This window comes from Pleurodeles waltl, chromosome 3_1, assembly GCF_031143425.1.
Source record: "Pleurodeles waltl isolate 20211129_DDA chromosome 3_1, aPleWal1.hap1.20221129, whole genome shotgun sequence".
Classification (NCBI taxonomy): domain Eukaryota; kingdom Metazoa; phylum Chordata; class Amphibia; order Caudata; family Salamandridae; genus Pleurodeles; species Pleurodeles waltl.
In genome coordinates, this window is record NC_090440.1 from 1,765,532,801 (window position 1) to 1,765,558,225 (window position 25,425).

The following is a 25,425-nucleotide window of genomic DNA, read 5'->3' on the forward strand; positions in this document are numbered from 1 at the left end:
AGCCACTCAACCACGCTAAGAACGAAATGTCTATTCCTTGCTAAGCCGTAGGAGAATCTGCTGTAGTCAAAGGGGTACAAGGATCGGTTGCTGTCTAACTAAATGAATACCAATTAAGACCTTTGTAGGGCCTTTGAGAATCTATGTCTTCAACAAGAGTAGTTTTCCATCTTTTGTGCGCAGTTGGAATTTGCAACTCCCATCAGACTTTCATTCCTCAAAACAAACATCACAACAACCTTGAATATCTCCCACATTCTAGTGCACACAGGGGACTCTCCCTCTTCTTCAGTTCTTTAGTGCTCCTGGTCCTTGCCAACATATCCCCGTACCCTGCTATCTCCAATACACACTGTGCCTTCCATTAACTGTAGACTCATGCAGTCGCACCTGCAAACAAAAAAATAAAATGTGAGCAAAGGTCCACATGAAGGGTTAAGCATAGAAAAACAACATTGCAGGCCTTCAGTTGAGCTAACTTAGTAGACAATTCAACATACATTCGAGACACATAGTTACGCATGCATTTTCCTTCATAGATTTAACATAATTATGAATAACTTTGATTATACATCATCCACTTATAATACCAAAATACAGATACATGAATATAAATACATACATGGTATATTTCAACTGACTAAAGTCATTATTAAAATGCATAACAAACATAATTACCTATCTACTTGTGAGTGCACCTTGAATAATGTGATTTCGATTCACCACTTGACACTGGTAACATTAAAGCGCACAATATGTTTTGTTGATTACACTTTTTATGTCACTCCTGCAATGCATAACTGCACAGCCAAGTTCTGCGTTCTCACTTTCAGAGATCATACCAGCACTCTAATATAGCTAGTGTTGGAAAGTGGATTATTGGAAAGGGAAGGAAAGTACCTACACTTACCAATAGGCCACAACTCCCCCACTTAGGTCCAGCCACAGTATCAATAAATCAATCCTGGCTCAACCCTTGGTCGCTGGCAATGAGCAACAAGGCTTAAATTAGGAGACAAAGGGCCCGATTTTGAGTTTTGCTGATGAAAAACTCCATCCACCAAACTCCCTACATGATGGCCGCTGCCTAAATGACGACCTCCCTGCCGCAGTTAATAAGAGTTTCCCGCTAGGTCAGCAGGCATAAACCTAAGTTTCTGCCCGCTGGCCTATTGGGAAACAGACTACATTATTGTCTCAGGCCCATAATTGAGCCGGCGGCAATGTGTAGCCTTCAGGGTGCACCAGCACCCTTGCAGTGTTAACTGACTGCAAAGCAGAGAGTGAACATTGCGAGGGTGCTGGCCATGGTGGGCCCTGCACTGCCCATGCCTGGGGCATGGGCAATGCAGGGCCCCCCTGCAGCCCCCTGCACCTGTTCTCCACCAGCATTTTCATGACGGTGTCAAAATGACGCACAGGAGGAGGCAGGCCTTAAAACATGGTGCCCGGCCGGATTTGCGCCGTTTTTTAACACCTGGGTCAGGGCAGGTGTTAAGGGAAATGTGGGCTCATTTCCATGGTCAGAGACCATGAAAGCAGTCCACAGGTGCCCTACCCTGCACCCAGGGACACCCCCTGCCACCCTCGCCCACCCCTGGAGGATACCCATGGATGGGGGGACCCATCCATGGTGAGTGCAGGTAAGTCAATTTTTTTTTTTTTTTAAGTGGCATGGGGGGCCTAACTTGGGCCCCCTTACATGCCACTGTGCCCAATGGCCATGCCCAGGGGACAGGAGTCCCCTGGGCATGGGCATTGGGCAGGGGGCATGACTTCTGTCTTTGCTAAGACAGGAGTCATTTCCATGGGGGTTGTGCGTCAAAAAATGGCGCTAGTTAGGTTAGAGCCAAATTTTTTTACTCTAACCTGACTTGCACCATTCTTTGGCGCACAGCCCCTAGTTTTTCCTTCACCTCTGCCGCCCGGTTACCGTCATTTATTTTGACGCTAACCAGGGAGCAACGCGGCTAACGTCATTCCATAAATAAGGCACTCTGCTGGCGTGTTGGAATGGCGTTAGCCGGCGGTAAACTTTTTGTCGCAGCTCTGCCCAAGCGCTGATTTGCGTCAAAAAGTATAAATATGGGCCTAAATGTTTTTTAGCGCATAGAAACTAAAAACAGCAATCTGGACATTTGGTTACACTCGACCAGTGTAAAGTCAAAATTTGAGGCTGACCGCGAGGGAGCCCTGCTCGGCTACATTGAGCGGGAGGCCTCGGTCAAAGTTTTACCTTCGGACTCTTTTTTTCAGGACGAGTTTCTCACCGGGGCGAAGTCGCAGATTGCATCCGACCTCCCTGGCGCCCTCTTTGGATATGCGTCACAGGAGACTGCAGTGAAGACTTTAGCTTTGGACTTAAATGATTTTTTGTGATGGAAATCTTCCCCCGGGCCAAACCTGAGATTGCATCTGACCTCCCTGGAGCCTTCCTCGGATACGCTGGGCGGGAAGCCTTGGTCAACTTTTTACATTAGCACTTTGACACTTTTTTGGAGCTTTTTCTCTCTGACGTCCGACAACCCTCTCTAAGCAAGCCAATTACTAATCAACATCATTGGAATTCCTTTACAGGAGCCCCCAGTGAAATTCTGGAAGTCTGGGGCTCCGGAGCTTTTCAGTGGGACAAACCTACAAGTCAGGCTGGGTCGTGGTTGACCTAAGCTGGCTTGACTCACAACGTTGGGTCGGTCTCTATACGGCGTTTTTTTTCCAACGTTCTCCCATCTTCTCCAAACTTCTGGATCTTCTTCCAGAAGGTCTTTGAAGGTCCTTTAGGGGTCCAAATCTCACCACAAGGTTCCAGAAGCTCTGAGTTGCTCCTTAAGGGTTAGGACTCCAACTCCCAAAATGTACCTGGCTCAAATCCAAAAATTAGATTGGATAGTGGTCAGTTGGTCAGGTTCTTCAGGTTTTGATGCAAGGGACTCTGGTCAGCTATTTTCCATCTGTAGCAAATAGGGCGTCCCTTCTTTAACCAGTTGAAGAGTCAAAGTCCTTTTTGTGGTGAAGCCCAAGTATGCAGCTGGTGCAGTCCTTTAGAGTGCAGTGTCCAGGAGAAAGTCAGGCATCCGGCAAGCAGTATTTCTTCTTGTCGTTCCTTGTAGGGATCTGAAGTGTGGGTGCTGCTCTGCCATAGTTATCCTTGCTCCTGGGGTGGAAAGCAGGGGGACAACTGTCCAGTCTCAGACAGGCCACCACCCTCTTGAATGACCACTTCCTGGGACATGTGGTAAGAATCAATCCCAGGGAGCAACATTCCTCAAAAATTCAGAATGGCAGAAGTTCACTTTCAGATGTTAGGTCTGGCTGAGCCCACCAGTGGCTAAGTTTACTTAACATGCCCTTTTCCAACCATCTCCTAATCTAATCAGGGGGCTCCTGGCTGTCTGGTTTTGCAGGAAATAGGGTGGTCCCCTTGCAGTTCCAAATGTCCATCCATCCTTTGAATTCCAGTTTTGCTGCTCTCCCCCCATCCTGTTTTACCATCTGCTGAGGCAGTTCTCTTCCCCAGGCACTTTCTTTGTGTTCAGCCCAGACCACTTCCCACCTCATCCAGACAGTTTGGCCAGGCTGCCAGAGGCTGGCCAATCAGGGAAGGACACCACAGGGCTGAAGTTGGCAACTTTCAGGTAAAGCTCTAAAACGCTTTCCCTGAGTTATATATATTAAATTTAACAATGGCAATTTTTTGGATTCATTATAACAATAAGTTTGATACCAAACTTGAACTATTTAGCTCCTTTTGAGACTTTATTAATTAAAAATATATTTTCCCAGTGTTAGCCTACGGAGTCCATTCACTACAGTGAGGGAAAACGAATGTGCTATTATTCCATCCCCAGGGCTTATAAAACATCTTTTATAAAGTCCCTGCTTCTAGTTACATAGCATCCAGGCCTAGGGGCATTTAGGGTACACCTTAGGAGTGACATATTTAAAACTATGGTAGCTTAAGATTTTGGAAGTACTTTTAATTCCAAAGTCGAATTCTAGGTTAACTTTAATTAAAAAGTAGCTTGCAAGGCAGGCCTCCTATTAAAATGACATTGGGCGCCACAGCAGTGCACCACCTATTCTGGAGTCCCTGATCCTACATGCCATATCATATACTAGGGACTTATAGGTAGGTTGGCGTAGCCAATTATCTATCCAAAACGTTTTGGGTAAATAGGCAAAAAGGAGGACTTTCCTACACTAGTATCTGAATTATACTTGTGTTGTGTTGTTATATTAATCAATCAGTTATTATGGAACTTCAACGTCACTTATTGTGATGTCATCAGGGTGTAGGGCATGTGACATGATCTCTTGTGAAAATTCTTGGTCAAATGTCACATGAAGTCACTGCCAGTAATGTAATTAAGATAAAAAGGCGTGCAATGCCACTTAAGCTACACCTGGCATTTCAGTGAATCCACGTCCTTGTAGTGCTTAATTTGTGCTTGCTATTTCCAGTGCGGATCACCGGCACTTAATTCTGAGGGCCGGCGCTTATTTTTCTGCCTCAAGCAGTACTGTGAGCAAAAGACACCTATGGAAAAGACGGAGGAAGAGAAAAACGAAAAAGCGTCCCAATAGGAGAATGTTTTCTTTTAAATGTATAAATAAACGTTGCAGCAGGAGCGCTTGGTTCTGAAGAAAGTGCAGGACCGGCGGAATAATGTAGCTTCCTCCTGAAGGCGCACTGATTATGTCCTTTCGATTTAATTTCTCCTGGCGAGAGCCCTTCATTTTCCCAACTTTAGCATTCCTGTTGCCTCTTGAAAAACAGGGCGCCCTGCACGTAAACTGATTTTTAGAAATATGAGGAAAGCCGTTCTTAAATCTCGGAAAGAAGCTGTTAGCAGAAGCATGTACATCATCACATTAAGCACTTGTGACAGCTGACCACACGTTATTAAGCGGCGTTCAGTGGCACATTGTGAGCCTTGTCTCGGTGGCACAGTGAGCTCCGTCAGGCCAGCTCTTGGATTCACAGCGCTAATACAGACCCGCTTTCAATAGCTGCAAATCCCTTTATCACTGCTCCTCTCTAAGGATAACACGGAAGCAAAATGCCCTCGTCATGGTCTTACATCCTCTCTGCGCACACTTTTATTACCGTTTTTTTATAGAATGTGTGCTTATGAGTAGAGACAAATTCATCTATTGTACATTTTTTTCTCATTGACGCAAGAACTTTAATCCGTGTGTTCAGAATTGTGTCGTGGGCCTTGCTCCAGCCTCCTCCAGATATAAAGTTACTTGAAAAACATGCTGCTAATGCAGCTTTGATTTGGATCGAGTGGGTTTCTCGGTGGCGTGGCATGGAGGACAAAACACGATGGGCGGGAATATGGCGGAGTAAATACCAGCCTCTGAGCGTTGTGTAATACAAATTATGCCCCCCTCAGAATGCGGTGAGGGTCCCCCTAAATTTTCCGTATCTCACAAATATCCATTGGCCTCTGGCTGCACGGGCCTCCTGAAGTGTTGTGGGACACCTGAAGGGTTTGTGGCACCCATGGGCCGCATTGGTTGCAGGGGCCTGCATTACTCCCCTGCCACTGTAATTACTTGGGAATTCCTCCATCACTGTTTTGTTCTTCTAAGTGAGAAACCTATATCCAGGTATGAGTCCTGTGCTCACTGTGCCACATAACTCATGCTGCACCTCACAGATGAGGGGCAAGTAGGCTAAAACCAATCTTTGGTCTCTTGTTGTTCCATGTAGAGAGAACCTGTCGTGGAAAACTGTGAGCAGGACCAGGCCCACTTTTCATATGTAGGGCCTCTATCTGGAGTAGCTGCTGGGTGATTAATTGTAAATGGCTGAGATTAACTCAAGAAGATTAGTTACCAGTGGCTGAGATTTATTGAAACTTTGCACTCACTAATTGCCTTTCTAAATGTAGCACCTGTATGGAAGAACAATGATATCCCACCAAATACTGCCAACAAACAAAGTGAGTGATAAAAAATTAATCATTCCACTCACTATTTTTTCTAAATGAAACACCTTTAGGACAGAACAACAACATCCTGCCAAACACTGGCAGCAAAAAAAGCGATATAGCAGATTCAGATAGCATTGTGTGCCCTACAAAACCATCAATCCACTCGTAACACTTTATGTACCCCCAGGCATCTAAAAAGCTACCCCTGCCTGTGTGTTGGAGAGTAAAGCCTTCGCATGTGTAGTTGGCCTTTGCATAGTGTGTTTCATTTACGTAAAGATATTTACAGTATCATCGTCAAGGTTTAAAACATAAATTTGGTTTCCCCATAGGTCTTTTGATCCTTCTTACCGTCTCATCTGATTCCTTCTTTTTAGATCTAGCCTGTGGCAGCAGACGTGCTGTCGCTTGTGAGAGTATTGTGTACAGTGAAGAGTTTATAACCTGTCTATTGCTTACCATTCGTAGGCTTCATTGTCACTGCTCTTTGCTGACTCCCAGTTGGCCAGCACAGACCGTGCATTACTTCCTTTCCTTTCAGCAGAACATGGACCACTCACAGATTAATTCAATTTAATTAGTGGCATCCGCTGCTTGCTCTGTGATGCAGGGACTATTTCTTCTCCTTCCCACTCCCTTTCCCCAAAGCCCTCTCCTCCTGCTTTCCGTTATCGCTGCTGTTGGAGTGTAGTTATTATTATAATCAAAATTAGCATGAAATGTTTGCAAATGAATGTATAATGATGTTGCATAGAAAATTGTATTAATGTGCTTTTAACATAGGCGCTTGAAAATGTGCCCACGGGGAGTGGCCACCAATGTATACGATGATAAATTAAGTTGACTAATGATGAATTATTAATGTACTAATGTGTGGTTTTATGTTAGTATTAAGAGTTCTATGTTAAGATTTTGCTAAAATTATTTACTAGGCCTTAGTTAGCATGAGTCGGGGCCTAGCTGCCGGTCTCATATTAAATGTGTTTTTCTAAAGTGCAATGTGCTGACTTGCTGAAGGACATGTAGCCGTACTTTTCCAGAACCTAGAAGATGTGTGTAACCGTAGTGGATTCTTTCTCATGAGACCCGACTTGCTCAAGGAGACATTCTTGCTGAATGCAACAGTGTAAACTTGCAACAGGTACAAGGTCACCTGAACTGGTAAAGACAATGGGACTACTGACTGAGCCTGCGAGGCTAAAAATATTTGTACTTTACATTCTACCCGTTGGAGACATCAATTACAGGAGCCAATGAACTACGTGAGAACTGTTTTAAAGTGAAAACCCTAATGAGGTGACCACCAAATTATTGGTCGGAGATAATGATGCACCAAAAATGTGCCCAATTGGAAATTGGGAGACTGTACAACAAGATTGATATAACCCCTTGTCACAAGGAGAAATCAGCCTTTCCGAGCCATCTCTGCTAATGCCACTATGTGCCATTCTTTGCTATTACCTAGCCGCTTTGTCACTCTGTCTTAAAGACTTTGCTGTTTGACTCTTCAAGCCATCCTTACCCTTGCCTTGCCCGTTCTATACTTTTCCTCCTTATGAGGGAGGTATTCCTTATTGCCTGTCTTGCTGAACTTTGCTGAGTTTTCTGGCTGATGGCGAATCAACTGATGTCCTGAGGACGAAGACTGACTCTGTATGCTGACCCATTACGGAAGGTAACTATATGATAATGAAATTGTAATTGTCTGTTTGCCTTTTCTTTCTAGGTACCAACTGCTTCTTTTTATTGAGACCGTAGATAGATGTTTTCTAAATTTGTGTTGCTAAATTGTTTTGCATGAAGCTCAACATGCTAATGCTAATTCGAGCTAGTTAAGGGGTTCACTAAACGGACGCAAATAGACAAATGACTGAATCGATGCTTTGTTGAATAATGCGCTAATTATATTCTGCTAAAGTTAATCCATGTTGACGTCGTGCTTTGTCCTAATGTTTATGATCTATGCTTTGCTGAAATCTTATTCGAGTTGCCATATTGTGACAGTGTTAATGTGTTTTATTGTTTTGAGACAAATAAACTTGCTAGTAGAGTGAAATCAATTGGGAATAAATATCATAACTCTTACAAATTTCGTGTGCTTATTCATGACTGAAAGGTCATGGTGTGTTCCGATTCTTATTAATGCCATTAACTAATTTGATTGATTTGTTATTGTGAATATTGATGAGGTTATCGATCTATTGGTTGACATGCTGATTAGTTATCTCGTCTTAAGGTGTCTCCAATCAGGGTCAAAAGATTCATTGGCCTAAAACGAGTCCCAGACTAAGCAAACTATCTGGGGCGGGACGCGTTTCACTGCTTCCTCCCTCTACCCCCTCGTGTTGCTTTCACCCCTGTTGTTGCTGTTCCCACCCTCCTTTACCGTGTCTCCCTCATGTTGCTTACTCACCCGCACTTTTATTTCAACATATTGCATAGCAGGTTGGCTGCTCTGCAACACGGATTAAAAATAAAGAAATACTAGGACGCAGCCAGCACTGCCTACATCACAATGCTTTCCCCTTAACCTTAAGACATGTTGAACAGCAAATTGACAAAGCTAATAGATCCCAGATAGGCAACACCTATTGGCTTTGCCAATGCTTGTGTCTAATGTCACATATGTTTCGTCTCCCTGCATTGCAAAATGTTCGAAAGTAAGAGGAAGGTGCCTTGTATTCTGAGTAAACCATGTCATCTATCCTCTGTTCTAAGAAAATCCCTCCCTATGTGTATGATGAGGATATTGTAAAGCTGGAGAAAGTGTCACATTGGGGTGAAAAGCAGCACAGGTGCACCACAGAATTCAGAACAGAAAAATAGTTTGACTTTAAACGAAAAGTTTAAAAAATAGGCCTTTTTCGTTGCATATAGAACACAAGGACTGGCTTTGTGGTTTGTCTTGGTTTTCGAATATTTTTTTAAACTACTATTTAATGGCAAAAACCTATAAATGAAGCAACATAGCTATACTTTGAGGACATAGGTAAATGTGCAATTGAGTTCCCCAAAACTGCAAAACATCATTTGCCATGATCTCTCAGCTTTGACTTAATACGGAGTGGTATGATTTAGAATACTGTTAACATTTACAGTAGGTATAATTATTTCCTCAAACATATTTCAATACTTAAATGTTGTCAGTGGAAAGGTGCCATCATGGGATTCTAACACCTGAAGCCAGCACATTGCAAGGCCAAATGTCAGTTGTGTTATATGGCGTAGTATTTGTTAAACATTCTTCTGCCATTGGTAAGGCCTCAATTCTTAGCTCTTTATGCTGTCTGGAATGTGCACTCGCCATTGGCTCTGGGATTTGCTGCAGATCAGAAACTGGCCTGCGTGGGGCTGCACCTTGTGAAGTGGGAGTATATATATGTCAGAGTAAGTGTTGGACGGTGTACTCTTTTGCATTGAGTGTCAGCTAGAGATCATCATGGGTGTGCTAACTGTCTGCTGGCTCATATGTTTAGACGTTTATCAGCTTGTGATTCTGACACAACTACTGGCAAGTGCATCTGGTGGTCATATTTGTGATGAATGTAGTGAGGAATCGAAGGGTGGTTTCATTTGTATTTGCCTTCATAGAAAGAGGCAGCTACCTGGTGATAACAATAGATGTACATTGTCAGGAAAGAAACTGTGAGGGACTGTTGTCACAACATCGGAGAATTCCATGGCCCAGGAATTTAGGGCCCACAGCTTTTTCTGCCAAATTATAAATTTGGTCGACCAGCCACTATCTTCTTGAATATTTGCAGCTTAATTAGAAATTGTTTTTAGTTCAAACTCATCAAAAGCTAATACAGTCTGTTAGACCGATAATGTAATTGGATGGGGACAGGTAAGACAAAAGCACTATATTTTTTCATGTGATCTGTATTACTAACACTTTAGATTTTTGGTAGGATCCGCATGATCAAGACAATGGATCACAAGTTATGAGTTATATTCCACATGAAGGTGTCAGCCAACAGAGTGTACAGCTATCAGATAGTGCTGTATTACAAATAACAATACCTGTGTTACCACAGACTACTCTTATGTTATTTAAGTGTTACTTATGTCTTATTTAAGCAAAGTGCATAATGAGGGGAGGCCAATTGTGTGTGTGTGTGAGTATAAATATATATATATATATCTATCGGCGTGCTTTGTGTTTTTGATTCTTTTACACACGCTGTCCCAATATTTACGGTCCGGCATTTTAGAGTTTATATTTTTTGGATTCAGGTTTTTTGGATTCTAATTTTTGAATGAAGTTTTTGAACTTTCTCTTTTCGCTTGGAATTTTTGTATTGGTACTGACCTTTAATAGATGACTGCACTTTATAGATTTACAGATTGGTAACCCTAAGCTACAGTTGTGCTATCTGGTATATCTCTGTGGATCTAATTTACCATTTTTCGAACTGTTGAATGCACTATTGCTAATCGGAAAGCCCTGTGGGAACAAGCTGCTACTACTTTATTCTATAGTGCTCCTGGAACATCAATGGCTTCGGATTTAATAACCCGCACAGCAGCCACTATTATCTCTGAATTAGAAAAGGCAAGAATTTTACAATTGAAAAAATGGTGGGAAATGACCTCGCTGACCAAATATATACAAAATGGTCGTGTGCCACGAGGTCTAAGAATTCTAATATTGCCTACCCTTGGTGACATGGATCCTGATCTCTTAGAACAATGGAGAGTACATACATCTGAATGTTCAGTCAAACTGATGGATACTTTGATTATTCAATCAAAACGACGTATGGAAGAACAAACCCAAAAAATCGAACTTCTAACTAAAGAACTAGAAAAAATGTGTGCCTCCTTAGAAATACAACAACTATTGACGAAGATGGAAGAACGCATTGCTAAAAAAGAGGATGAAATTAAACTTCGTAAGGCCTCTAAATTTAATAGAGATAAGAAAGATTATGAAGTAGGCAGAATTTACACATTTGCCCGCAAATATAATACACTCAGAGCACAAGATAAAATTGCGGTGACGGATAGTTCCAATGTAACAACTAATGCAGTAGAAGACAGTTCTGATTTAAGCTCATCAGCTGATGAAGCCTCTGCAAATAAATTGGATTTTCACGGGGAAATGAGACTATTACAATCAATTACGCCGCAACCAAACAGGGGCAGAGGACGAAGTCGAGGAGGTTCAAGACGCGGAGGGGGAAGAGGCAGAAATCACAAATATCAAGACTAGAGGGGGCGCTTCAAACTGACCATCCCAATATTATTATTTATTAATTATTGTAAACATCATCTAGAAACTCCATGACTTGTCTTTGAGTTTTATATGTGAAGTTAAGATTGAAATCATTGTGAGGAAGCCAAGTTAAAAAATCTGTTAAAGTTGCCTCCGGGCCATCCCAAATCATGAAAATATAATCAATATATCTCGTCCAAAAAGTAATATGTTTGCACCACTTTTCATTTTCATCTACCATCACGTGTCTTGTCTCCCACCATCCCATGAGTAAACAGGCATAGCTCAGAGCAAAGGAACTTCCCATCGCAGTCCCGGTGGTCTGCCTATACAACTGGTCTTCAAACAGGAAGAAATTGTTTTCCAAACAAAAGCTCAACATTTTCAAAAGTAATTTAGAATGTTGGTAAACTCTTATGGGCTTATCCCTGAGAAAATGCTCACAAGCTTGAATGCCTAAATCATGTGGGATGCATGTGTATAGAGACACTACATCTATTGTGACCATGATATAATTGTCTTTCCACTGTATATTCTGTATCTTTGTGATAAAATCCTTACTATCGCTACAATATGATGCCAGACTAAATACATATGGGCGAAGGAAGTGATAGAGATAAATGGAGGTATTTTCCAAAAGACTGCCCCTTGCTGATGCTATTGGTCTACCCGGAGGATTATCCATATCCTTGTGTATCTTTGGCAGCATGTAAAAACAGGATGCTACCGGCTTATTCACTGTCAAAAATCTTAACTCATCATCTGTAAGTAGACCCAAATCGTAACTGTCCATCAACAAATCATGAAATGATGTCAAAGAGGTCCGATAAGCCAACAATGTTGACTTCTCATAACAACCAGAGAGTAATAGTTGTCTTCTCGCTTCCTTTTGATATTTTGCCAAATCCCATAGTACCACATTGCCACCTTTGTCAGCTGGTTTAATCACAAAAGAGGTTGCCTTATTTAGTGAGACCAATGCAGCTCTCTGTCCTGGTGTTAAATTACTTGCATACCTTGTTCTGCTAGTTTTCAATATTTTCATCAGATCACAAGTCACCGCCTCATGGAAGGCATCAATATTGTCATGAGGTGTTGTAGGACTACATCTTGATTTTGGCTTAAATTTACTGCCCCTAGAATTCCCCGTTGTCAACTGCATTTCTCTCAATAAATCAATTTCTGTATCCCAGGGTCTCCCCCCTGTCTCCAGTTCTCAAAGGGACATTAGACCCTCAATATCCCCTATAGTTAGTACAGAGGACGCATCCGTGTCCTCTGAATTCACCTTAATATGCTGTCGGAAATGGGTATCCTTCTGTTGTGTGAAGATTTTCAGTAATTTAAGTTTTCTAACGAATTAAAACAAATCAATGCGAGTTTTAGTATAATCAAAGTTAGCCAGTGGGCAGAAAGATAAACCCAATTCCAGTACTGTACGTTCATCATGTGTGAGTACGTGGGAGGAGATATTTACTATGGTGGACTTATTTTCAGGTATTATCTCTTTCTCCTGCTCTGTTGTGTGTTTTTTCCCAAATGGCTTCTCGGTTTCTTGCTGCCATTTCCCCTCTCCTGTTCTTTTTATGTCTCCGCTTTCTCCCCTTCCTTTCGTGGGTTTCCTTTGCGGTCGTTGGTTCAATTGTAAAAAATGATACTCCTCCATTGTGGTAAACGGTTGTGACACGGTACTGCTGGTCCCAGATTGTTCCTCAACATCTGAGATATTCTTAACACTTGACTCAGATGAAAATGTTTCTTGTTGTCTCAAAGACTCTAATTGTCGAAAGTCCCTCCTCGCCTGATCGAACTTCCTACCAAAAGTAAGGATACGACCTGTAGCATAATCAATTGTGTCTCTCATGAATTTCCTTTTTCTTTTTGGACTTAATATCCTCTTCATATTTTAGGAGTCGTACTTATAAAAGTTATTTATTTTATCCTGCGCTGTACTATTCTCCAAAGATGCCCAGACAGTCTTAATCTCTTCAGTGATTTGAGTCAATTCCATTGCCGCATATTTGGAAAGAAGTTCCAACATACTTTTGCATGTGGGCGCCATCAAAACCGACCATTCCTCCAAGAGTTTGGGATGTGGGTTTGTATAGGTAGGATGTTATCAGTATTCTTAGTCCATGTGGGACCCTACCCAACTCTATATAATTGTTCAGTGAAATAACCTCCCAACTCCTGTTAATCTCCTTTTTACAGAGTTTCTCCAAATGCCACAGTGGTTGTTTTAAAGATAAACTGCCCTCAGTCGCAGTCTCTCCCATGGTGTTCATTTCCAACCCTATATATGGGGCACTTTCATCAAGTAGAATCCGTATAATCTCCAGCCTCAAGCGTATTGCTTCATTCATAGTGAAAGAAAACTTGGAAGGAAGTAACATAGAGTTCATCACTAGGCTGAGAGTTTCGGTTAAATTCTCAGTGGAAGCAGATATAAAGTTTTTGATTTGTTAAAGTTCACACCGTTGCTGATGATGAACACACTTACTGCTCCCAGCGGCATTACAGACGCATTTATATAATTCCCTGAGATAGAAAATAATTCGTTATCACTTTTCTTGAAACCGCCAAGCGACGCAACTGAAAAACTTCACTCGTAAATTTGTGAATTGTAATTCTGAGTTTGCCATATATGTAATAAGATGCCCATGTGGTCTACAATATGTAGGCAGTACGATCTTTCCTTTGAAGAAATGGATTTTGGAACATTGGCGAGCCATTAAGAATAACAATATAACTTACCCGGTAGCATGCCATTGTAACCTAGTACATGAAGGGAAAGTTGAGAATATGTAATTTTTTGGAATTGACAAGGTGTTACCAACCCCAAGGGGGGGTGACAGGGAGCGGACTTTGAGAAGGATGGAACCTGAATATATCATTTGGCTAAACAGTAGACACCCATGGGGTTTGAATAAGTATGAAGAACTCTATGTACATTTAGGGTAACTATGTTACTGAACCAACAACACCACACACAATGTTTTGACTTGTTCAGATGATGTTTTTTCTGAGGTTTAGAGAAGGGATGCGTTTGGAGATCTTTGAAGTCATTTTAATAGCTTGCTTTTCAATTTTCAATTTCTGCTTGCTGGCCCTCCTTAGGATGTGATTGGTTTCGAAGGGCCACTAGGCCAGGAAAATAGTTTTTTTCCGAAAAAATAGTTCCAAGAAATAAATGTAAAAAAATAGGAACAAGTTGATGATGTAGGAAATTTGAGAAAAAAGAATACTAATGGTATTTATGTTACAAATTGTATTATATCATCGCTATATACTTTATATTTTGAAAAAATAATTATTTTGTTTCAAAAATGTTTTCTGTTTATTTTTTATTTTATTTTATTTTACTTTCTTTTAGTTTATCGGTATTAATTATTATTTATGTTTTACTTTTTTATGCATATTCCTTTATTTAGTAAGGGGAAGTGGAGTTAAAGATTCAAATATTGAATGTAAGTGATATGGATTGAATATGCATTTTGGTAATTTACTTTATTGCAGAGTGTTTTTTCTAGGTTTAGTATTTGGAAAGGCTTATTTCTATGGGACCCCCGTCTTTGTAATGTTTGATGCTATTGAAGAAGACTGCAATGGTCGAAACGCGTAGCTGTTGAAGCAAGTTTTCTCTGTTTACCATCTGTTATGATTTGAAAGCCGAAAATTAAAGACTACGGTTATTTTGGAGTGCCAGTTGAACCTTTTCTTTTGATATATATATATATATATATATATATATTTATTACCTAGTGGTAAAAACAACCCATGCACCCACTAACAGACCCATTCAGACACTCTGGCACCCACTCACAGACTAGTGCATACACTCACAGACCTAACCAATACACTAATTCACCCACTCACAGACCCAAACAGAAACTAATGCTCACACTCACAAACCCACTCAGAAACTCATTCACCCACTTGCAAACCCACTCAGACACTCATGCACCCACTCATGACCGACTCAAACACTCATGCAGACACTCCCAGGCCCACTCAGACACACACACACACACACACACACACACTCACTCACAGACCCACTCAGACACCTACACCCACTCACACGCCCACTCAGACACTCATGTATGCACTCACTGATCCACTCAGGGACTCATGCAGACACTCACAGACCCACTCACTCATGGATGCATTCAGATACCCAGTCAGACACTCGTGCACCCACTCACAGACCCAGTCAGAGGCTCATGCACCTACTAACAGACTCAGTCAGATACTCATGCGCCCACTCACAGACCCAGTCAGACACTCGTACACCGATTCACAAACCCACTCAGACACTCATTCACCCACTGACAGACCCATTCTGACACTCAAGCACCCACTCATAGACCCACTCAGAGACTAATGCACACACTCACATACCCCCTCACACACTCATGGACCCACTCACAGACCCACTCACACACTCATGCACCCACTCACAGACCCACTCACACACTCATGCATGCGTTCACTCAGACATTCGTGCACCCATTCGCAAACCCAGCCAGAGGCTCATTCACCCACTAACAGACTCAGTCAGATACTTATGCACCCACTTACTGACCCAGTCAGACACTCATGCACCGACTCACAAACCCACTCAGACACTCATTCACCCACTCTCAGACCCACTCAGACTCATGCACCCACTCACAGACCCTTTAAAACACTCAGGCACCTACTCACAGACCCACTCAGGTGCTCATGCTTCCACTCACAGACCCACTTAGACACTCATGCACCCAGTAACAAACCCATTCTGACACTCATGCACCCACTCACAGACCCACTCAGAGACTAATGCACACACTCAGACTCACTCATACACTCCACACCAACCCATATACCCACTGAGACCCTCATGCAGATACTCACAGATCCACTCAGACACTCATGCGCCCAGTCACAGACCCACTCAGACACTCACGCACAGACCTAGTCAGACCCTGATGTCCCCACTCACAGATCCACTCAGATACTCACATGTAACTACTCACAGAACCACTCAGACACTCACACACCTATTCACAGACCCACGCAGACACTCATGCACTCACTCACAGACCCACTCCGACAGTCATGCACCTACTCACAGATGCACTGAATAAGGCACCTAGACATTACATTAATACACTCATTGTGGTGTACAGAATTAGTTAAGCACTTGTAAATTATAAATGTGGTAGTATGCATTCAATGTGTGCTTTTCTTTTGCATATTCTCGATCAATGTACGAATTCTGAAAAGGTCCAAAAAAAAGAGGTGTCAAAATAAAATGGGCTAGTGTTTGGGAATAGGATGGCTCTAGGAAGAGCCTTTGTGTTTATTGTGTAGTGGATGATACCTACACATAATATAGGACACAGTGTTTCAAGTTGGTGAGAAACACCTTGTTGCCTTTGTCTGTGAAGTGAACACCATCACTTCACTAAAGTCCACCCATGTCAAAGCAGAGGCTGTTATTGTAGATAGAGCCCATGTTATGGTCTATGAGGAATGCTGAAACAGTTTTATTAACAAGTTTCCTGGCTTTGTCTATCTGTGGACAGAATTTGGTTCACCATTTCCATTTCTGCCGTAGGCATTTTTTGGAGAATACCAAGGCAGTGTGAGGAAAAAGTGTCATTAATTGTGCAAAGGTATCCTTCATAAGGATTTCTAGCCCTCTCCTAGTAAGTGTGCCTAGGTCATTACCACAACAGTGCACAATCATGAGATGAGAAGGTTGGGAATCTAATGCTTTTTACCAAAGGCAGCAATTGATGCCACTTTAAACCTCTCTTTCCAAGCCATATTATCTTCACATTTGACAAACTCAGGTCACTATCAATGGCACTCTTTCTAGCATATTCACTTGCCCAAAACACAAAGCTGTGACCTACAATCCACGCTCTGAGCATTGCGAAGAGAAATTGAATAGCTCACAGGAGAAGGCTGCACAAGACTGAGATATTTAAAAAATGAAAGGCAGCTAAAATGGAGAGCAGCTGTTGTTTGGAAAAAAGGGTACATTCCATTGAGCAGTTTTATTATGCAGATACTTAAATCTAGGTTGTGATTTTTTTAAAGTTAGAAAGTACGTCTCTGCTTCGCTGTGCTTTAAATAAAAAAGTAATGTATTCTTGGAAATGGTTACAGTTGCAAAGAGTTCAAGCACACCTGCTGAATTTCAGTTGCATAGCAATTTGCAGTTTGTAAAACATAAGCTACACCTTTGACTAGTCCTTCTGGTTGGTTGCTATGGAAACCCTGCCAAAGGAGTGTTGAGGGGAGGCCATTACAGAGATAGTACTATATTTAACTGAAATGAGACATATTTTCAGTTTTTATAGTAGAACGATTAAGTGTTTTCCTATTGAGGAGTTGTATCTGAATATTGCTGTAAAGTTTAAAAAAACATATGGTAGGTATGTTTTTGGACCCCTGTAAATATTCGCAAATTCATCATGAAGTTTCACTGATGTCTCATTGAAGGTCGTGAAGAATTCACAAATAATGATGAATAGCCTTTCATTTTATGATCATCACAGAAGTGAAGCCATTCACAAGTGCACGAAAGAAAGATAAAAATGGAAGGCATCCTTTGATTAGCTGCCTTTACCAGTATCAGAGATTGTAAAGTTGAAAAGGGTGCCATTATTGGTTGCTTTATGTGAGAGTGGTATACCATTCTTATGCTGAGTTTTAACATTTTCTGAGAGATTTGAAACTACCTAATGAGAGCGGAAAAATAAAGCATTTGACCAACTAACTAAATTTACAGAAATTTAAATTGAATTATTAAAAAATGCATTTTACAAAGAATATGTATACATCAGGATTGCAACACTTTTTGTGAAATATAGGGAAGTGTGAGTTGTTGTGTGAGACTTGTTATATATTTGTTAAATATATGTGTGATGTGCATATGTGCAGAAAGATGTTTTGTTTAAATTTTTGCAGTTTCAGACTAGTTTCTTCCACTACAAATCAATACTGCAAATCCCAGAATTCATACTAGCAATAGCAGAGTGCAAAAGTATTTTATGCATATGTGTCTGTTATTATATTTTCACAGACATATCTGTGATGTGCTTATGTACAGAAAGAGTTTTGTTTAAATGCTGGCACTTGTAGATTCCGTTTTTCAATGTAAATTAATATTTCAAGCCCTAGCATTTACAGTAAAACTAGTAGACTGCAACACTATATCACACATTTAAATGTACAAGTTCTTAGATATGTACTAGATACCCTTTAGTCACAGTTTAGGTATGTTAGAGAAGTAGTACTTTAAACATGGATGAGGCCTACTACTGCTCATCCAGTGTATTTTTATATTTGAACTTGGGTTGGCAGTAGAAAATGTGCTTGACAAGTTCTAAACTGATCTCTTACTACAGAAAACTGACCCCTCAGCTAGGCTGTAGGTAGGCTATGGACCATCCTTTCTGATTAAAAGGTGAGAAATGTCTTTGAGAGTTTCACTGACTTAGATGTGTACTAGCAGACCCCTATGCCCAGTTACATAGGTGGTGTTCACTCGTGTACCTACCAATAAAAGCATAGAAGCACTCAGATACACAGTCAGGCACTAAAAGAGCCACTCATACATTCATGCACACATCCAAACAGGAGATATGCATACTGCATTATCAGAACCAGTTGCTAGCTGATACACTCACACACATTTGTAGGCAACTGCTGAGACCAGCTAGTCTCCCATCAAAAAAAGTAGTCCTTTAAACATGGGTCAGGCCTAGAACACTTGACACTGACTGTGTTCCTTTTAAACCTCAGCTTGAATTGACATCAGAAAACATGCTTGACACCTGTTAAACTGTCACTTTACTACAGAAAACGTACCCCTTACCTAGGTTGTAGGTAGGGATGTAGCATGATCCTTCCATGCAAACACTGATGGATATGGTGACAAAGGCATACTGTCAGAAATATAAACATAACTAACATTGTGCCTCTATCATATTAATATAACCATTTATAATATCAGTTAAATGGTTACAAATATAATTTAAGAACATCTAATAAAAGCTAAATGTATTTGTTTTCTTGTTGCAGATTTCTACTTCCACTTAAATTAAGACAATGACAATGCCACCAAAAGCTGTAAGGAGAACAGAGAAAAGCTTATTATCTCCTCACAGATAAGAAGCAAAAGGGACAAAATGCAGAAACTGGAATGAAAGAGAAAAGAGCTGCTGGTAAGAAAACAAAAAAAGCTTTCTGAAAATAGTATATGGAAAACTGCAAAGTGAGCAAAAGCAAGTGAATAGAAAGGATAGTTTACACTGCCTAAGAAAGGAGGAAAAGTGCATGATATTAATAGTAAAACATCGATGAATAAAGCAGATACTTTGACCAAAAAACAGAAGCAGCTTAGGGAAATAAGTGTTAGGATGTTTCGCAGTAGAGTAATTCAGAATCTTGTAAAAACTAAGCATAAAAGAAGAAGAGAAGTAATCATAGAAAAGGAACATGTTGAAACTGTGGTCGATAAGGCCTTTACCCTCAAAAGTAACCTATTTATTTTGATTCTGAGTAGAATGAGAACACTGGATAAAATAGTGTTGACTATGAAGAAGAGAATCCAAAGGAAAAGATTTGTAAATAGAAGTAACTTCTGCAAAATTTTCAGTGGTGAATGGAAACATACTTCCTTGCTTTATTGAAGAAAGCTATTTCTGGGAGAACACATTAGTGCATGCAGTTGAAACATCTGGACAATGATATGAGATGAAGGATGGTAGTCCTATTCCAAAAGAGATGGTGCCTAGAAATGTAGAGGAAGAGATAGCTGAAGAGGTACAGGGAAGGCGTATACAGGGACGTGTGAATAAATTGAACTGTAGCAGGATACTCTGTACACGGCAGGAATCAACTGATTTATTCAGAAATTTCCTTCGTACATTTCCTTGCGAAAGTTTAAAGAAGAAAATATGAATATTGTAAAGATTAGATCCACGCAAAGTAAGGAAGTACACACATTTGCATGGACATTCACTAGCATGTCTGTCAAAGAAAGTGTGCAAGAGCAGCTTTCATCATTTAAGAATGTTGGCTGTACACCACTCAAGAATGCTAACTTTTGTTAGGAGGCTTTACTCCGTGAAAACTCCTGTTCAATATTTAGGAGAAATTAATAGAGTTCTTTTGCATGGCACAGTAGCAGATGTGGAAAGAATTTGTGAGGATGTTCAGTTTCAATTATTTGGTCCTGAACAAGAGTATAGGGGAAATGAGGACTTTCTGTGTGGAGGTGTAGATGAACAGGACACAGTAATTAATGTTGGTAACGTTACAGAAGAAATTAGGAAGATTAACACAGTTTCTTCTGAGAGACCAAACTGTATTTGTATATGTTGTCGACACACTCACTACAGATGTCAAATTTGTAATATTGATCTGTGTGCAAAAACTGAACAAGAAAACAGAGATAAGTGGCAAAGTATGCTGCTTATCTATTTGTTTTAGAGGAACGGTTTGATCTGGCCACACAGCAAATAATATGTAAGTACTGTTATGAAAAGTTAGAGGGTAAGAACTTCAAGATTTAATTGTTTATGAATCAATTCTTATACAGTGTGTACATCCTTTCCAAGCTATTGTTCGTATGGAACCGAAAACAGATAAATTACCTTCAAAACGTCAGAAAGGTCTTAAGGGTAGAATTGTGTACTTGCCATTAGATTTCAAAAAGAATATTGAAACTATAGGGGCACAGAGAGATTTTGACGATGCACAAATTATTTTAGAACATTGTGTCACTACAAAGAGCAAAAAAAATTCAAGAATTAGTAAATGTGAATAAGGTAAAAAAAGCAACCTCTTATGTACTGCAAAACAGAAAATGCTGATGTTCTTCAAGATATAATACATGTAGAAGATAAGACATAACTATCAAGTGGTCAAATAGAAAAAGTAGTCTGAACAAGATCAGAAGAAAATTATGAACACTACAGCAGCCATCCTCTTCTTTCAAGAGGAGTTATTGATGATGCAACTGACCTTTCTCAAATGAAGCAAGTAAAAGGAGCTCCTATGAGTGTCTGGGAGAAAGGTTTAGAGGCTTGCTGTTTTCCACAACTCTTCTCCAGTGGGGCCCAAGATGACCACCCTGTACATATACCAGCAAGTTCTCTGGACTTTCATATGGTGTTAACCATATATTGAAGACAGGAGCAAATCTTCAAAACCTTTCTGCAAAAGAATTCGTTTAAAAAGTTCATGGAAAGGATGAAAAGTTGGACTACAGCTTGGTTTATTAGATGGGGTGCCAGATTGGTACCAACGAGTACTGGTACCATTGTCATGGTGAGCTGAAGAGTGGGAGAATATCCCCCTTTGATGATAATGATTAGAGGGACACTCTGATGGCACTAAGGATTATTACTATTTCCCCCCACTGTTGCCTGATTCAAACATATTACTTATGGAGTGCTTGTCTCTCTCTGCCCAGACTCCATTGTGCAGACTTTCTCCCTGAGCCCGTTTGTCCCCTCAGTGGCAATGCCCCAGCCAATTTTTGCCATATGGTCTGGATGTGCCCCCAGGTTCACAACCATTGGTCTGCCATAGTGGGTGAGCTTACTGAAGTGTTGGGGTGAGTAGTTCCACTGTCTCCCCTGATGATTCTTTTGGGGTTTCTGGATGGTGCTGGAGGTATGAGAGCTGACCGAGCATTCCTTGGCCCAGCCCTACTGATTGCCAAGTGAGATATTGCAACTCACTGGAAAGCCCCTGCCCCTCCCACCCTCTCACTATGGTGCTGAGGGGTTGACCGGTGTACACAGCAGGAACAAAAGGTCTTCGAGATTCGGGGGGGGTCCCATAAACATAAGTGTAGGGTAAATGGTTGGGACAAATACCTTAAGGCTCTATCTGATGACAGAATAGATGTACTATCTTGTGCTAATGTATCTTAACACTTGGTGATTGAGTTGTGCTCACATGTTAAAAGCAGTAATAAGTGGAATAGTTATGCCTAATGTGCTGCCTGTATAATATCTTGTCTTTTTCTATGAAAAACTCAATAAAATCTGTTTATCAAAAAAAACCTAGGTGCACCTACTTGGTTCCTGACACTCAGTTGTGCTGAGTATGTGTGGGATGATCTCCTTGAATTTTTGAGAGAAGCAAACTCTAATATCAAAGACAATGAACTGAAGACATTAGTAGAACTCTGTTCCTTGGATCCCGCTAATGGTTGCAGGTACTTTAACCATCGATTTCAAGCTATGATGTAGTTCAGCTGCAAAAAGACAACCCCCCTCTCTTGGCAAAGTAACACATTTCTTTTGGCGCAAAGAGTACCAAGCATGAGGTGTTTCTCATATTGACATGCTGTTATGGATAAACAATGCACATAAACTTGGGAGAGAGAGTGATAAGTGTGTCCTGTCTTTCCTTGACAAGCATGTCACATGCACAATAACAAAAGATACTGGTGAAAAAGCTTTGCAACAACAAGTTCTCCGCTTCATATTCCAAGTACTGCCAATGAACACATGGAACCAAAGGTGAATTTTATACCAGATGCAATTTTGGATTTCCTTGACCTGTGATTTCAGAAGGAAGAGTAAACAGCTTTCCCTCTGCACTGAGACATACATTAACATGAAAGTCACTGAAAAATACCTAGAACCTGGAAGGAACAGAGGCCTTAAAGTACATTAATTAATTATTATAATGCAGTAATTTTAAAGATGTGGAATGAAAACATGGACATACAGGGGGTCATTCTGACCCTGACGGGCGGCGGAGGCCGCCCGCCAGAGTTCCCCCCTCCGAAATACCGCTCCGCGGTCGAAAGACCGCAGAGGGTATTCTAAGTTTTTCCCTGGGCTGGCGGGCGGTCGCCAAAAGACCGCCCGCCAGCCCAGGGAAAAACTCCCTTCCCACGAGGATGCCGGCTCGTAATCGAGCCGGCGGAGTGGGAAGGTGCGACGGGTGCTGTTGCACCCGTCGCGTATTTCACTGTCTGCCAAGCAGACAGTGAAATACTTGTAGGGGCCCTCTTACGGGGGCCCCTGCAGTTCCCATGCCAGTGGCATGGGCACTGCAGGGGCCCCAGGGGCCCCGCGACCCCCCCTACCGCCATCCGGTTCCCGGCGGGCGGACCGCCGGGAACTGGATGGCGGTAGGGGGGGTCGGAATCCCCTCGGCGGCGCAGCTAGCTGCGCCGCCTTGGAGGATTCAAAAGGGCGGCGGTACACTGGCGGGAGACCGCCAGTGTTGCCGGTCCGACCGCGGCTTTACCGCCGCGGTCAGAATGCCCTGCGGGGCCCCGCCGGCCTGTCGGCGGTGCTCCCGCCGACCCTCGCCCCGGCGGTCTTAGACCACCGGGGTCAGATTGACCCCCACAGTCTGTTGCAGATAACTCATTTGCTGTTGCTCAGTGCATGACAGCAAATATCACAAAATCTGAGAAGACAGAAATGAAGTAGAAGTGGGAGGAGGTTTCTGCAGAAACAAGTCTAACTAAGAAATTGTACAGTTTTAGCTTGAAAATACTTTCCCGCATTCCCAATTGGATCTTATGATAGTGCAGCTTGGGATAGTTCTTTCTAGTTTGTTCTTGAAGTCTAGAGGAATTGTGTGGGTAAGCCCAGGGCTTTCAAACATGTGATCAGTATCAAGCACCGTTTGATCCAGAAAGTAGAGAAATTGTAAAAACAAACATGTTGGAGACATATTACCCAAGAAGGAGTCCACATTTACAAAACATGTGGCTGTTTGAAATACTTCAGATCTATATTTATAGAAATAATGTAACAGAAAACGTAGTAGAAGGGAGACATGCAGTTGATGGAGGTGATGGTTATTTAGTGAGACACACCAAAGGAAATCTAATTAACTACAGAAAACGTAGTTGCCAGACTGCAGAGAGAAGAGTGTTTTTCTACCGAGCACTTTTGCAGCTGTTCAAGCCATGGTGTGATTAATCTGAATTACTTGGAGACTATGACTCTTACAAAGACTCTTTCAATTCCGTGAAAGTCAGTGTTCAGTGTTCTGTCTTTCTTAACTATTTGCAAATTTTGTGAGATGAAATTGAACAGGAAGAGACAATAGCTGGTGAGATGGAAAAGGAGAGTTCACAAAGCAGCCAAAATTCTAGATAAGGGAGTCAAGATCCTCTTAGAGAATCTGTTATTCAAAATGAAACATCTGTAGCAATGAATGAGGTGGAGACTGCAATGCAAGAGAGGAAGTTCTTGGTTGACAACAGTTGATATAACAGCTAAACAATGAGCAGAAAGAAATCTATGATGAAGTAAGAGGTAAAATGGAGCATGGATTTTTACATGAAAAGACAGAGTGTTCATGCTTTTCATTTAAACCACTACTACTATACATGAGCGGTCAGGTTGGTACAGGGAAAAGCTTCCTAATGAAAGTTCTCACTGCTTATCTATAGAAAACTACAGATTCAAATTTATCATGTGTAGTAACAGCACCAACAGGATTAGCTGCCCATAACATTAAAGGGATTACCTTACATCTGCTACTTATGCTGCCTATTGAACATGATAATAAACTGGAATACCAGAAGTTATCTGATGAAGCTTGTCACACGGTGACAAGAGTATTAAAGAAACTGAAGCTTTAAAATAACGATGAGGTGAGCATGGAGTCAAACTTAATGCTTGCCTTCATACACTTAAGAATGCAGCAGATTTTAAAAACAGAGTTTGACGTACTCTTTGGAGGGAAGCATTTAATTGTCTTTGGTGACCTACTGCAGTTAACTCCTGTGAAAGGACAACCAGCTTTCAAAACACTTTTTCACAATGAAACAAGGAATTATTTGGCAAGTATTGGCAATGTAAATATTTGATGAAACTTTGAATACAAGGAACGAGTGAAGAATATGCGGCAAGCATCTGATATAGAATATGGAAATATTCTGAAGGACATGAGTAGGAGTTTTGACAAAGGATGGTAAATGGGTTTTACAAAGTCGCCTTATCAACAAATTATTTTCATCAAATAGTACACCAGCACAATTAATGTACAAATTCATTAAAGAAGAACGGTCTGTACTCTGTTTAATGCCTACACCTCATGAGTGTTACAAATTCAATAACCAATTATTAAAACTGGAAAAAGAAGAAATCTTGGAAATCACAGCTATTGATAATATGGAACATCAAGTAGTTACTATACCACTAATAGAAAAACTACAAGCAAAATTGGATACTTTGGAGAAGTCTGTACCAAAGACTGCTGGGTAAGAAAAGTGCT